The 12936-nt window shown below is 40.5% G+C and overlaps 1 long non-coding RNA gene across 1 annotated transcript in view; it reads left to right on the top strand.

The window, feature by feature from the left end:
- Positions 1-1506: 1506 nt before the first annotated feature.
- Positions 1507-12936, top strand: part of LOC142052104 (uncharacterized) — a 42624-nt gene continuing 31194 nt past the window's right edge. The window contains exons 1-2 of the long non-coding RNA XR_012658712.1: positions 1507-1622; positions 9503-9592. This is a non-coding gene — a long non-coding RNA (uncharacterized LOC142052104). The remainder of the gene's footprint in view (positions 1623-9502; positions 9593-12936) is intronic.

Genomic DNA, 12936 nt, shown 5'->3' on the forward strand with positions numbered 1-12936 from the left:
TGGCAGAACTGATGTGGGAACTTGATTATGAGATGAAAGCTTCTGATCCTAGAGACAGCAATGCTGCACCAGGACCTGCTGCGTCTGGTACAGATAGCAAGTGCTGTCGGGTGGCTCTTGTGTGGCTGGAAATAGGTGTTTGTGGGCCTGCTCACACCAAGGGTGGATATTAGATGCTCCTTATTTCTCTCACTTTGTACAGTTTTCCATGACAGCTGTAGTCACTCATCAGGTTCTGAATCAACCAACCTAAGGCTATTTAGTTTTAGAGGTTTTTTTCCTTCCAAAACAATAGTTTCCCTTTGAAGCATGAAGCTTCTCCGAGAAGCGTGCTTTGATACTCTCTGTTGGACTAGATGTCTGAGGGATCACCAACATTTAAGGGAATACCATCCTAGTGGGCTTTAGGCAAATGTGCTGGCAAAAACTGGATACAAGGGATTTAAGTAACTTTCACTGCTCTGAAGGAGCTGAGTGGTTCTTCTGAGACTCGCCAGCTGCCTACAGAGGCCATCACACTGCACATCGGTGCTCAGAACCTTTCTGTAGATGCAGCAGTAAGGGCAGTAAGCTGCAAGACAAGATGATCACAGTTGGCCACTAATGATGTGTATCACATTGCCTGGAGAACAGTATGAAAGACCTAGGGATAGATTTGTGGTGGTGCTGAGCACTCACACTCAAACACAGGAGCTGATTGAAAATGCGCTTTGAATATACATAAGACTACAAAAATGCCAGTTCTGAAAAACAAGAGTATAGCATTATAGCTCTTTGATGGGGTTATCATCCATGAATTTAGATAATCCTTTTGGAACATATTTTTATACTTTTGATATCCTAAAAATATATAGCACTGAACTCCACAATTTAATTATAAGTTTTTCAAAAAATATATTTCTTTAAAAAGCTCAGCATGATAATTTCACAAGAGGTCTTTTATTTTTCTTTTGAAAATTATTCCCTGTTCAGCTTCTTTGTACAGTTCATAAAGTGATAAGAAAAATGTCTTTTATATCTGAGGCAGACTCTGTAGGTAGCTCTGGCTGGTCACACGATTGATAAGCTCAGCTTAAATTATAGCTTTAGGCACTCTCTGTGTCCAAGTTTCTCGAGTGTAAAATGAGAGCTTGTATAAATGTTGTAAAATTAACATTATTATTGTTCTCAGTGCTCTTAGACACACAGGTAGAGAAAGATTTTTAGTATATTAAACAGACCAGGAAGGGTTTGAGGTTATAAGCATCAGTTCTGTAACGTCTATAAATAATTTTAAAAGGTAATATAAGAATTTTTGTACTGCTGAATATTAACTCACTAATGACTTTAAATGATCAATCTTCTATTAGTTCTAATTCGAGAAGTAAAGTGATTTTACAATATGTAATTTCTTCAACTAAAAACTAAATTCTTGCTTCCTACACTCTTCTCATTGCTTTTTTTTCATGCACAATTCTGAATCTAGAATACATCTGGGTGATTCTTTGGTAAATAGGAGACAGATACTTCTATAAGCATGTTCTTTTTCTTTTTTTACCCTGATCTCATGCCTTGCTCTACAGGACTTTGAGGAAATGCAATTATTTCCGCCACCATCAGAGAAGCCACTTAGATGCTTAAAGGTGAGCATTTGCTTAAGTGCTTTACTGATTGAGCTTTTATTGCACTGGAGAGTATCCATTAAAAAAAAAAAAATCCCTTGTCTCCTTCATGATTCAAAAAAATCTAAAGAAACCGAGCACCATACGGAGCAGTTTGACCTTTAGAAAATATTGTGTAAGACATTTTAATGAAATGCAAAGGGTACTTCTAAAATCTTTATCATTCATCAGCTGTTGCCTCTTCTATCAAAACACCGAAGTTAATCACGAACAGGAACAAAAACCAACTAACACCAGACCTTTGGGAGCGGCTCCATCCCACAGCTGGCACCGGTAGATGGCACTGTTTTGAATAATTTGGTAACGGTACCATGTCCATCCTTTTTCAGCCCTCCTCACCCCGGTGGGAGACGGTGTTTGCATTCTCCAAGTTAGAAACAAGTTAGTCTCGACATTTTCGCTACAATTTGTTAAAGTAGTCAAGAGATTGTTGCTAGCAAGGGAAAATAATTGATAGCCTGTTGTATAATTGTAATTGTGATTGTCTGTCTGCTGCTTGTACCTGTTGCTTCACTTTGTAATAACTGTCCCTCTGCCCAGCCTTCACTTCATGATAACTCTTCCACCCATTACGGTTTTCAGCAAATTCAGTGTTCATTTACAAAGTCACAGAAAAATCTGATGCAGGTGTTGGTGATAAGAAATATCCCTTCCTGACACCCTGTGAGGTGCTTTGGAGAGACCACACATCTGCTGCAGAGTGATTCACCCTGTATGCATATGTGTCTGCTGACTTGCTTCCACAGAGCACCACAGCGACCTAAATGCTCAATCTACAAAGGAAGTCAGGGACTGGAAAACTTAACTTTCAGGTACCCTGTTACCTAGTAAAATTCTCTGTCCTGATTTAGAAGCTCAGGCTTCCTTGAATAGGAAGAGTTTGGTGTCAAACTGGACTTGGCATTCACATTTGGGGTAGACAAAGCTGCTTTTCAGTTTTTAATTGCTATTTGTATTTTTGAATTGTCTTCTGAAGTTTGGCACTTAAATCATGCCATTCTGCAATGGCATGAAAAAAAGGGATATTTTTTTGGTCTGGGAGCTTTGGGTATTGGTGTGACCTTACTCCGATTCCTGGGAGGGAAAATGTGGGTGCCCTCCCTACCTCTAAGCTGTAAAGAATGTAGATATGAGCATGTGGAAGAGCATTGTTAGAAAGCACTGAAGAGTACATACCTTCCTTCCTAGGATTCTGGGATTTGGGGGACCTGTCTTCTAGTTTATGCTTGCTGTCAAGCAGATGGCAACTCTGAAAACAGATCCTTTGCCTCTTGTGCCACCGGCTACAGCAAACCAGAAAGTTTCTGGATCCTTGTTCTGGAAGAACCTGCAGCTTTTCTGCAAGTTGCCACAATCATCTGGGATAAGCCCTCTCTGTAGGGCAGATCCTCCTCTGTAGTCTGAGAACAGCATGAGGAATTCTTGTTTTTGGTCCTTTCTTTTGGACCCAGTCCTCCCCAGCCGAGAAACAAGTGGTGTTTTAAAGTGGTTTTTTTTGTTTGTTTGTTTTTTTCCTGAGGTATTTGTTGGCCTGTGGACTAGAAATTGGAGCTGGGTGACTGGTGTAATCACTAGCCTGTTACCCAGATTACTCTCTCCAACAATTGGGCCAACACCTATTAAGAAAAATTATATAAAGTGGAACAAGCAGGCTGGGAAGATCACAACCATACAGCCTTGTTGATATTTCCATTGCATAGTTGGAGAAGCAGGAAGAAATCTCCTCAGACAACCATGGAACTGGATTTGATGCTCCAAGCAAGCGGAAAGAGCATGTTTGGAGGTGGGGGCAGCCCCCTCCCTTGTAGGCCAGGCTGATGCCTCCTTCCGGGAGAGAGCTAGGCTGATGGCAGCAGAGGAGAATTCAGTCTCCTTTGAGCCCTTGTTGTCCATTCAGGCAGCTCCCTGCTCAGCATGTGGGTGTTCATAGGTCCTACTTTTAGCCCTGTGCAAAATTCAGCCCTCTCTTCTGCAAGTCCCAGCCTTCACCATATCCTTTTTCCTCCGAGCACTGATTTTGCCTCTTCTTTTTTTTTTCCTTCTCCTTCTTACCACTATCTGTTTTTTTCTTCTCGAGTGGAAGACACAGAGAGATCATCTGTCTTCAGAAATCCCACTTTCCCCATTTTTTCCCTTTGGGTCCCCTTCTGTAATGAAACCCCAGGGGCAACTTGCCAGGAGTGTGCTGTGCAAGTGGGCAGGCTCTGAGAGGAAACAGCATTTATTCTCCTGATCGGTTCAGGTGCTAAGGAAACCAAAATGGAGTGAAATAATTCCTCTCTTATAGAAATCCAAAGGAAAAACACTCTTTGAAGGACTCATCCCCTGACTGTGAGGTCCTGGGGATTATAACCATAACAGGCGAAACCTGGTAACGATGTCCATTATTTCTTTGATACAATCCTACTTAGTTATTTGTGAGTGATGCTCCATCTTGATGGTGCTGGCCAGACATGGGGCAGGGGTGGGGAGGCGGGTTGCCTTCACCAGCTGTGCTCAGAGCAACTACATGGGCTTTCACAGAGGAAAAGGATAACTTAGGCACTTTTTTCTTAGAGCTTTCTAAAGGCTTACGAGAAATAGCCTTCACTGTGCAGTCTTAGCTCCTGCAACATTTATATTTTTAAAAACTACAGTGGGGATTTTGTGTTTTCTGAATGCAAACAACGGCTGGCTCACTGTGCTGTGTGTCACCCTTCAAATAAACCAAAATAAGGCCAGCCAGTGACCAGGCAACACTGGATTCTCCCCCACCTCTTTCCCCAGGCAAACAATTCCCTAAACAAAAATTTCAAACAAGTAAACCTGGATATTGTTCCTTGCCATTTCCCACTATGATAAGTAGTTTAAGGTCGTCTTTTCTGTATTTACTATGTATGGCTTAAAATACAAACACCCTTTGTTTGTGCTTTGTTATTGTCTGCACCACTGAATGCTTTCATGGATATACACTGCGATAAAGGATGGCTTAGAAATTCAATGCCAAAAGGCAGCCAGTGCCACTGGGGAATAGAGTACTCTACCAATCAAGAAAAGCCTCCATTTACCAGGTTCACAATGTAATGCTTTTTCTAAAATGTATTTAAGCAGGGCTGAAATTTATGCATCATAAAGGGACAAGACAAAACCCACCTTCCTGTCCTTTTTAGCCTTTGGTAGAAACTTTGATCAGCAATTTAACTAAATATTTAGTTGTCTAAATTTGTGAGGTCTGCTGTAATTTTGCCTGAAAGTGAAAACAGAGACCTTTCTGGACATCCTGTTCTTACTTTTTTTTCTGTACAAGAATGTCATGACATTTTAAAAACTGTGGCCACTTTCTTTTCTTCCCCTCCTTAATTGAACAGCATGATACTATTCTGAACTGCTCCATCACTGTGGTTCCCGAGTCTGAAACATGCCCAAAGCAGATGTCTCACTTCTGTCATTGCTCTTCCTTCCTCTTTAAAAATTTGATCTCCAAGATAAACAGGTGAAGCTGGAATGGGTTTTTCTTCAAAGCAGATTTTAATTCTTGTGTCTGTGATTGCCAGTTGCAAAACATAATAAATGTGATTGCCTCTGGGCTCAAGAATAAGCCTCAGATCCATTCTGTAATGAGCACTTTCAGAGCTACTAGGCTGCAATTATAGTTCTGTTAGCAGGTGTGAATTATTTACTTAGGGTCAGGAACCAGCCTCCTTTAGAATAAGCAGGTTTCAGATGCAGTTTGACCATTTAAGATGTGTTAATTGCTTGACAGAGTAGGTTATCTCATTATATATTTCTGCCCCAAGCAGAGGCAGTACAAGGCAGCTTGGAAAGGTAAGTGATGTGTGTGGATGAGTTTGGTCTAGGTACTATTTTTGGCAAGACAAGGTATGTGGATGAGAGAATAACACTAAATGATAAAGGGGAAAAAACCCACAATGCATATTGTGTAGCATCTGTATTAATTGTTGTAAAGCTGTGTGGTGTTGAGGTACCAGACTGAAAGAGTGGGAAAACTCCCTTTAGTGTTCAGTCCACCTGACTTTCAGGAAAGTCAGAAAGTGTTTCTGTCAAAAAATGACATGATGAAGGCCTGTCATCTTACAGAATATAGGATGTTGTACACCACTGTGACCATACAAAATTACCAAAAAAAAAAAATATTTGTTCAGTTTATCATTCAGGTAATGCCCGTGCTTGTGTTAACATCCAGTGTGTGTCTGGACTGTCCTGGTGCCACAAAGAGCACAAAATAACCCAGTGTTGTTGGGACCAGCTGTAAGGGTGGGAGTGATGGAGTTTGAGGTACTGAGCACCAGACATGAGATGAATAGGCTGAAGTTTTGTTGATGACTGAAATAATTTTCTACAGCTCTCCTTGCTTTAGAAAAACAGTCTCCTCACTCATGGTCATGTCCTGTTCACCTTGATGTTTGGTAAATATCTATCAGATGGGTTTGTGGGGAGAAGCCTACTGAAAGAAGAGTAAAGGAATGGAAAATAACAAGGAGTTATGAACATGAAACAGGTAAATGTTGGAATTTGAACCTAAAACCTCAGTAGAAGGTGTTGCCCTGGCAACAGCATCCTGAAGCGCAGGGTTGGAGAGGAAGAGAGAGAGACCCCATCCTGAGGCTGAAGCAGCGAGCTGCTGAAGCTTGGGGAGGTGCCTAATCAGCGCTAATCACATCAGGGAAGCTGTTTGGTGATGGACTGCTCCTCTGAAGCTGCTGATGAGCAGCCTGACTGTTGTACATTATTCACTGCTTAACACTTTGGTGAATAGTTTTCAGTAGCCCAAGAGGGGCTCTAATCAGGTACAATGGAAGTCTTTCCCCTGACTTTGCCTCTCTGCAAGGGTAAGGCCCTCAAATCACGCACTGCTCCAAGGCAATTCTCAGCTGAAGGAAGAAGCTGAATTAGTTACTATTTTCCGGGTTCTTGCAGCCAGCAGAGTGGAGACATTGTGTATCATCTGCTTTGGACCTGGAAAGGGGAAAGTTAAAATAAGTGTGCTGGACAAGGTGCAAGGAGCAGTGTTATTTATAGGGGAAGAGTACTTAGTCAGCTCCATGTTACTTATGTGAGGGAGGAAAGATGAAAGCAGAAACCTTGAAAATTTTTTTTTCTGTTTGAGTATTCTTGTAAATAAAAAGTTACACTGATGATGGCCAACTATGTTGCTGACTTCTCCTTACTGTAATCACTTAAAAACCCCAGCCCTTAGTTTGTCACTCAGCAAGCCATAAGATGTAACAGCATAAAGGGAAAGAAAAAAAGGTCAAATGCAAGAGCTGGAATATGAATGAAATATTGCTGCAATGGAGCTAACTTTGCATCTGTCCTCTCTGACATATCCAGACCCCACGCCAACTTTGTCAGTGCTACAGCATGGTGCCTGTGTGACTATATTGCTCCAAAACCAAGTTTGCCAGCCTTGTAAGGGTCTCCATGAATGTCACCATGTCCAGCACTGTGTAACCCCATGCCGCCAACAGCGGTGGCTATATGGCTGTTGTTTCTTTCAGCAAGTTATGTGGTACTTGATTGAGATAGATAGTCTAAAAAGTGCTGGCAAGGGAGTTTGGTTTTCCTTGGTAGACCAAACCACTTCACAACTTTGTTAGCAGAGCTTGCTGGGGCCGACTATTCATGGTGCCAATAGAGGAGCATCTCCAGAAAATAAACAAAAAACCTAGCATTAAACCCAAGAGAGCTACATACTTTCAGCTTTATGGATATGACGCAGGGTTTGTTCCAAAATTATGTTGGAACTGAAGATGCTAAGTAAATTCTTGGTTTAAAATTCAGACCTAGTCAGCACTAATGACCAGAAATTTGTTACCAGCTGATGGCTGTTCCAGTTTATTCCTAACGAAAGACACATTCATGAGTGTGAGATGAAAGAGGGGAAACACTTTCCTATTGCCATTTCTAATAAAGCAGTAAGCATCATTGAATGCTAGAATAAAGAGTATGAATTTGATTTTTCCTGTTGGAGCTTTCTGATGCAGAATTGAATCTGCCTGCTAGCTAAATTATTGATGAAGGCTGCTGTTTTTGACCGTACTGTATTGCCTGTGATGTGGTAAACATAGCTTCTCCACAGGTTCTCATCCTGACTGCTGGCCAAATTTTATTCTTGATTGTCCATCTGTGGCTGCTATTAACTTAGATAAGATGCACAGCCATGGCTTTGCAGGTAGTAATTAGGCACAATTTATTTTTGTCCTCGATACATCCTCAGTGGTGAATATGAAAATTTGCATAGAATTATTTTTCATCCTTAAATGTCAGTTCTTCTCATAGGTTGTAATCAATAGGCTGTGACTTTCACACAATACACGCACACAGAAACAACAAAGGATCAAAGTAAATCTTCCCCACTTCCCTGTCTTCTCACCCTTAGACACAGTTATTTGTTGTACAGATGCATCAAAAGCACATCTTGTGTCCGTCTTCCTTAGTCTTTGCCTATACAACTGAATAGGCATGGCAGGCATGATTGCAAAGGTATGGATTTATTGCACACATAGGACAGCAGTAATCTAAATAACAATTACACCATTAGCAAGCCTTGAGAGACAAGTGGTATGCAGCTGTGACCGCTTAAGACACAGTTAGGTGCTTAGCTACATCCTCAGATCAGAGATCCATCCTTGGCTGTTCAGCCTGTTAGAGAGGATCTGTTGTCTCTCACTGTTGTGTTTCTCAGTGCTTTATCACAAAATTGTACAAAGTCCATATTTGCTGTTTGACCTACCACAGTACATTTAACAAAATAACTTGTACTGATGATGACAAAGGGAGTTTTCTGCAACAAAACCCTTGCCACAGAAGCCTTTGGATGCATTCATAAGAAGAAAACCCGAGCAGGAAACCCAAGTCTATGCAGCCATATGGGAGTATAGGGTACAAGATGAAATGAATGTGGGTGTAGAGATCACTAACCATAAAAATTGCAGCATGTTTTCCAGAAAAAACTTCTACTCTGGTAAGAAAAGTTGCATCCTCTGTGGCAGAAAGCAGCTGATGTTATCATCCTGTTTCTGAATACGGGTTTGCAGCAGCCTTCTGCTGCAGCGTCTGCACTGACTTCCATGAAGATGGTCTTGTTTTACTTCAGGCCAAAGTCTGCCCCAGAGCTACAGTTTATAGAGCAAATGTCTGGCATAAAGGCTCTTTTTGCTGTTTTAAACAGCAGGGAAGAAATTTTTTTTAAAAGTCAGGCTTGCGGGTGATGAATAAAACATGGCTCAATGTGATGCCATTCAGCAACGGAAGCTGTGGAATAACTTAAATTTTCTCACACATGGGTTTTGTACACTGGTAAGGGCTGGTGGTCACATTGCTGAAAGTGTTGAAATCTATTATAAAGTTGTGAGAATAACAGGGCACATAAGAAGTAACTATCATTAAAACTGAGAATGAATTGTTCCTGTTAGAGGAACACAAGCACACTTATTAGGTATACTTGCTGCCTGTGGGAGATAGTTCGCTTTTTTCCCCTCCCTAAGCTCATCAGAGGACAAAAGCATAAAAAATGAGTGTAATGGGTTTGTTCTTTCTTTGTGCAGTGTTTGTGGAAGCTAACAGCAGTAAAAACCCTATGTAGGTTAAAATAATAGTTCTGTAGGAAGCTTTTACAGAGAGGTACTTTAGCAGCATCAGAAAAAAATAGAAGGTTGCATGTTATTTATAGGCTGGTTGGGTTTCTGTGGGGTCCCGGTGTGTTTCTGAAACATATGTTTAATCTGCCACATACCCTCAGCTGATAGGAAGATAGTCTTTATTAGAATAGCTCTTTCAGCAGGAAATGCCTTAGAGATTCCTCAGAACCACATTTTTCACTTCTGTTTTTAATTTTACAGAAGTCATGGATAGTGTCTCATTGTCATGGAAGAGAGTCTTTGTTGTGCCACTACTTCGATGAGCGGTTAACTCGGCCACAGCTGCTACAGGTACCCTGCAAACATTTTTTGTTTTCAAAATCAACCCAATTGTAGCAACACACTGAACAGACTGAGCAGTGATGTCAGCACATACTTAAAACTAGTGATGGCCTTGGGTGGTTAACTCTGTGTGCTCATTCAGGCATAGATAAAATAATTGATGTTAAATAATGTCTTCTCTGCCTCCTTCTTTTTTTTTTTTTTTTCTACATGGGCACCTCTGCAAAAAACTTGCTCATTCTGCTTTTTAGATATAGACTTTGGAGTTCTCTGCATGTTACTAGAAACTCAGTTACTGGAGACATTCCGTATGCTTATTTTTTAGCTGAGGTGGTTTGTGATATTTTCTGGAGATTAGTATATACTGGCAAAGTATTTTTTTAATTTATCTAGACTCCATCTATGCAGCATAAGGTCAGCTACGCTAAGTTCCTCACAACTTTTCAAAAGTATGCTAATAAAAAATTAAGTGTATTGGTAACCCGAAGATCAAATAATCAATAAACAATTAAAAGAAGGCAAAATTCAATATTGTCATTTTTAAAGAACTGTATGTCTTTATCACAGTTGTGAGGAAGAAAAAGATGCAGCCAGACAGTGTTCATTGCTTTGTAAGCAGAGGGTGAAGCTGAGGACAGTGCAATTGGTTTTGACTAGTATAATTTATTCCGGTTAAAGCAATTGCAAGATGGGACCTGAGGGACCATTTTCTGTAAGTGAAAGAAGACCCTTCCTAAGTAAGGTCATGTCTGGTCTTTCTAAAGCAGTAGCATATACGGTGACACCAAAGAGTCCCGAAAATTGCCTTTGGCTCTACAAGAGCTTTTTGTACTTATTTCATCTCTAATCCTTGTCTGGTCTCAAAATACTCATCACACTGAAATTTAATATTAACTGTCTAATTTAAATGGTCAGAAGCATTAAGTAGATTTGTATTATCTTTAAGTTTCAGTCCAGAGTAGTTTGCCACAAGTTCAGTATTGCTATTTAGTGTAAGAGGTGGTACAGACCAAATTTAGCACAAGCCCTGATTTTGTAAGTATTTTTTGGGAAACAATAGAGCTCTGGTGACTGTGAGCAAAAATACTTGTTACCCCTTTAACAGAAAAATAACTTTTGAAGTGACAGATTACTTGTGCTTCAAAGCCAGATGTTAAATATTTGATAATTTCTTGTTGGATTTGAAATACGCAGATGTGCAGATCTCTCTTGTTGCCAACAACTAGTGTTGGCCATCACAGATTAAGAAAAGTGGTAGCAGTCCCACCTGTCACTGGAAAGGGACTTTGAAGAGCAAGTTACTTCACAGCGCTGCCAGCACATATTTCTGAAACACAGGGGTGTTTATCTGCAGCATGCTACCGACTTCATTCCCTTCTAGAGGAATACTCATTGGTTTGAGACTTTTAAAACCCTCCCCTCCCTGCAGCCTGCAAATATATATATGTATATATTTGCAAAGAACGCACAAACCCAGAGATACTGACACATTTATATGTTGGACGTTCTCCTCCCAGTAACGTTAAAACTAGTTTAGGTAGATTTTTAGCTAATATTTCTTAATCCCAGGTAGGAAGACGTAGATGTATAAATAGGAACATGATTATCATGGCAAAGAGCGAGCGGCAGTCATTGACTGCAAAAATTGCCAAGATAACAAAGAAAAATTAATGAAGAAAAAAAATATTTTCAGTTTGGTGTCTTTATCGTTATTGAAATCATATGTCTCTCACTCTCCCCAAGAAGTTATCTATGACCAGTTAGTGAAAGATATGCTAACTGTACCCTGATTTGGATTTGCCATATGTCAATGAAAGAGTAAACAAAATGGATGGTAACTGGAGAGAGCAAAACAAAGAGAAACTGCAACAGGTCTGCAGTCATACATCTCTTTGTGTCTTCCCAGCAGATTAGTAAGAATGTTTGTTCTGCTGCAGCTGTAGCCCATGATAAAATTGTTACATATGAAGTTATGGTTTATCTTTAATAAAGGTGCTTTCCCAGCTGTCCTGGACAATTCTCTGTCCTCACTCTTCTCGTTCCTGGAGGAAAGGTCGTAACACTCTCCAATTACTCCCATTTTTTCTCCCTTGGCTCAGTAAACACAGTGTTTGTAAGTGCAGCCTCCAGTTCTTCTTTCCCATCCCCTCTTCCCCCCAATTTACTTTCTCTCTCACATGCTGCTGAAGCAGCTCCTGACAAAATCTCTCATAAATAACTCTTTTTAGCCAAAGCACAGAAAGCAACTTCTCTAATTGACTCCCAACTATCCACAGTCCCTGCACCACTCAATGTGGGGAGAGAGCATGAATATTTTAAAATTACCTGCAACCCTTTCTCTTAGAGAGTCTGCATGAAGCCTCACCTGAGATAACTGTAGGTTGCCAAATTAAACTGTAGGTCTACATCGCTCTGTTCATTCATTGCTGGTTTGGTGTGTGGAAATGTAAGGGAGACCAGCTTTATGGGGAGCTCAGAAAGATCTTGTTACTTCAGGATAAATGTGTGGACTTCATCAAACCCTTGGTCTTCATCAAGCTGTGGGTTTGTTTATTTTTATTTCACAGAAGGAGAGCAATATCTGTTATATGAGAGTTTGGCCAGAGGTAGTGCCTGGGTGTTGGTTCGGTTTAGAAAGCTGGGAGAGAAGAACAAAATAGGTGAGAAAATCAGGATATCTAGGTGTTTGGAGAAGAGAGATTCAGGAGCAGTGATTTACTTCTGCATTGACTGACTATATGTGAGAGGGCTCTTGAGGAGAGACAAATAGTGAACTGCCTACCACTGTGTGTTTAGTATTTAAGTGGCTTCATTTTGGCATACAGCAATGAGAATATGGCTGGACAAAGAGAAAGAGAACAGACTGTGACTAAGAAAGAAAATCGCACTGAAGAGTGAAAAATGCTACGCCAGTGAGAACGTGATTCTAAAAGACCAACCCCCTTGAGAGGCAGCTAATTCATGGCCATAGCATCCCACAAGATGCTATTCTTTGCACAGAGTTTAATTTGCAAATCATCTTTCTTTCTCTGCTGATGTCCTGCAGTGTAGCCCCCAGCCCTATCAATAAAAGATGTGGTAATGAGTCACACATTCATTGCAGTCATCACATCCACAATAAAACATCAGTCCTCTGACAGTTTACAAGATACAAATTATATCAGCATGCAGGTTGATTAAGGTTGAGACTACACAGGAGTAATTTAGGAAAAAAAAGACATTAGATGGTGTAATTGTCTCTAAACCAAGTACTAGACACTGATAAAATTCAGATTTCAGTTTATAAGTAAAAGACATCTGGGGACACTAAGGCTGGGAATGTAGTCTCTGCTCTGATGCAACAACAAGCCGCA

The sequence above is a fragment of the Phalacrocorax aristotelis genome, chromosome 1 (assembly GCF_949628215.1).
Source record: "Phalacrocorax aristotelis chromosome 1, bGulAri2.1, whole genome shotgun sequence".
Taxonomy (NCBI): Eukaryota; Metazoa; Chordata; class Aves; order Suliformes; family Phalacrocoracidae; genus Phalacrocorax; species Phalacrocorax aristotelis.